Here is a 3,163-nt window from a genome sequence, read left to right as displayed (position 1 = left end):
TAATAATGACCATTTATTTCCTTAGAATAAAGAAGGCTATCAGATGTTAATGTTGGACATTCTGGAACCTCTTCGGTATAGAGGCATTCAACTTTAGTAATACCAGAACCTTATTCTTGAAAAGCCTTCAAACCTTTGAATCAAGTTCAGGATAATTTAGGATTCGCTTTTAGTAGTTGAAGAATTCAACATGATATTAGATTGCTGACTTATGTTTATCTAGAGATTTTTTTTTTTATTATTTTGTAAGAGAAATATACAATAGTTTTTTCATTGAGTGACTTATAACTTCCATCTATTCTTACTCCCATAGAAAATTGTCCTTATTATATAGTTTTTTTTTTAATAAAATGGCAACAGTATATGTTCATAATCCTATAAATATCAGATTGTGAGATATACGTTGTGTTAAATATCCAATTTTGAAAGGAAAATACAGTACTACGTAAAATAATTATAAAAATTGCCAGCATTAGAATGTTAAGAAAATTAAGCGTTTTTCTCTCAATACTTAAACAAATTAAACATAAAACCTTAAATGAAGTATAATATAAATTTAATAATGCTTATAACTATGTTAATTTCCAGCATAATTCTAGACACAATAACAATATTCTTGGCTATTCTGGTTCGTTTCCTCACGAATTTTATCCTTTTCAAATTAATATTCCAGACTTATTGGACTGTTAAATCATATGAAATCTAGGGATAAGTAGATGAATGAAATACGGCATCTAGAGAAGGTCCAAAATTAATATTATAATGATAATAATCCTTTCTGATATAGTGTCGTCTGCTGGTAGTTCCTTTTGGAATTTAGGTTAAAGGATATGTGAAGAATTATGTCTTAATTCCTGCCTTTATCACTGTGCTGTCTTCATATGTACAAATAGAAAGTACCAGTAGTTAACTGATCGGACTATTTTGTTTGTAAATATTCTGTTCCTATATAAGTTAAACACTAAAAGAATATAATGTTAATATCCTTGTCCACTCAGTGATAAGGGCTGCAAACCTTTCGACTTAGAAAGAAAAGGAATTATACTAAATATTTCATTCATGACCTGTTTAGCAGGAGGATGAATTTATATTTTAAAAATGTATATTTTCCGCTTTCTATATTATCCAAGTGACTTTCAAATTTCTCTAAATGAAAAATTCTACCTAATTAATTCGTTGGCAATTCTGGACCCCCTCCTGAGGTGCTAAATAAATTTTGCCAAAACTGTATACGAGCATTTCTCTTTAAGATTATCTTATAAACGTCAAGATACTTCTTATCTAGACATTTTATTGAATAAAATAATTTAACTTCATATCTTATTCATGCATTATATGTAATGAATATTTTATATGTATTTTTAGATAAAAAATACGATAATTTTTAAGTTGATTTAGTGAACTCAGCCATGTTCCTGAATGTATCAACAGATGGCCTCAGTGAGGTCATTTTGGAATTAAAATATTGGAAAGAAAATCCGACTTTATGGAATAATTTGGGAGTTACCTTTCAATGTCCTCAGCCAATAGGAACGCTCCATTCGGGCAACGGTAAGGAAATTAGCCAATAGGAACGCTCCTTTCGGGCAAGGGCAAAGAAACATAGTCCCTAGCCAATAGGAACGTTCCATTCGGACAAACTGTTAGGAAATTGTGGTTTGCTCTTTCAACTAGGTAAAAGAGACAAATGCCAGTTCATAAACCATTGGAAAATTTTCATTTTTGTACTTTCTTTCGAATAAATATATAGAATAAAACCTTTCATATTATATATATATATTATATTTCATTTATTGCACATGTGTGTCATAAATCAAGCCCATATCATACTTATACGATACTTATATTGATACGGTACTCTTAATGAAAATCTCATTCTCTGGCTAAAAAATGCATTCTTCATATTGATCTAAAGTTTTGTTACCAGTTTTGTAAGCAAAGGCAAATCAACGTTATTTCTATATTGTCCTATAAATATATGATGCACTTTCAGTAGTGAATAGGGTGATGAAATTCCTGTTTACTTTGATGGTTAATTAGATAAATCATTTAAACAATTTCCCTGATCGAAGTAATCTTGTGTTGTTTATTTTTGAAACTTGAAATCTTGCCGTAGAAATCCATTACGTTGAAGGTATTTTTGATAGTTTATTTTTCAGATATTATGCAAAAATAGGAGAGAGAGAGAGAGAGAGAGAGAGAGAGAGAGAGAGAGAGAGAGAGAGAGAGAGAGCGCGCATGCATATATCAATAAAAATTAGTTCATTGTTAACCTTTGCGCCCCTGCATATATACATACATATATATATATATATATATATATATATATATATATATATATATATATATATATATATATATATATATATATATATATATACTCGTAATGATAACAAGGGTAGCCATTTCTAATTCACTGCAGTACAAAGGCCTCAGACATGTCTTTATTCATGTTGGGTTTGGCCAGCTTCCATGGCCACGCTGGCCAATGTGTATTGGTGTTGATGGGAAACTTTCATTTGATCGCTTAGAGCAAACCAACCTAGTATGGGTAGCCCTGGCAGATACAGCTTTGCTGATCATGGCGTTACACAAACACTTTCGTCACGTTAATGTATCCCTACTCAGAAAGTGATATATATATATATATATATATATATATATATATATATATATATATATATATATATATATATATATATATATATATATATATACACATATATATATAGAGATATGTATATATATAAATCAACGAAATAGTGGCTGCTTATATTTGCCTATATGCCTCCCTTCAGGTTCAAGATATTTCAATGGGTCTTCTCTGAATAGCTGGGTCAGGGATGAACTGAAACCACAGTCATGGACGTCTTGGTTACTTGCTATGAATCAATTACATATGCAGTTATACATATTTCTCCTCTGCATCTGTCTGGATAAAGTCTTTTCCAGGTCCCTAAATGAAGGATATTCTTGAAGTTTCTAGAAGAAGGTTATTTTTAGCATACATTAGTAGTTAATACCACCTGCAAAACATCATGTATGTATCATATTGGCCCCATTAGGTGAAATTAGCCCAAAATCCACATAATACTTTCCATGGTCTTATTTAAAATACTGGCCAAGTTCTGCCTTTTCAAATACGCTGTGATTCATGCAATGG

Source organism: Palaemon carinicauda, unplaced genomic scaffold, assembly GCF_036898095.1.
Source record: "Palaemon carinicauda isolate YSFRI2023 unplaced genomic scaffold, ASM3689809v2 scaffold188, whole genome shotgun sequence".
Taxonomy (NCBI): domain Eukaryota; kingdom Metazoa; phylum Arthropoda; class Malacostraca; order Decapoda; family Palaemonidae; genus Palaemon; species Palaemon carinicauda.
Note: the sequence above shows the minus strand (reverse complement) of the source record.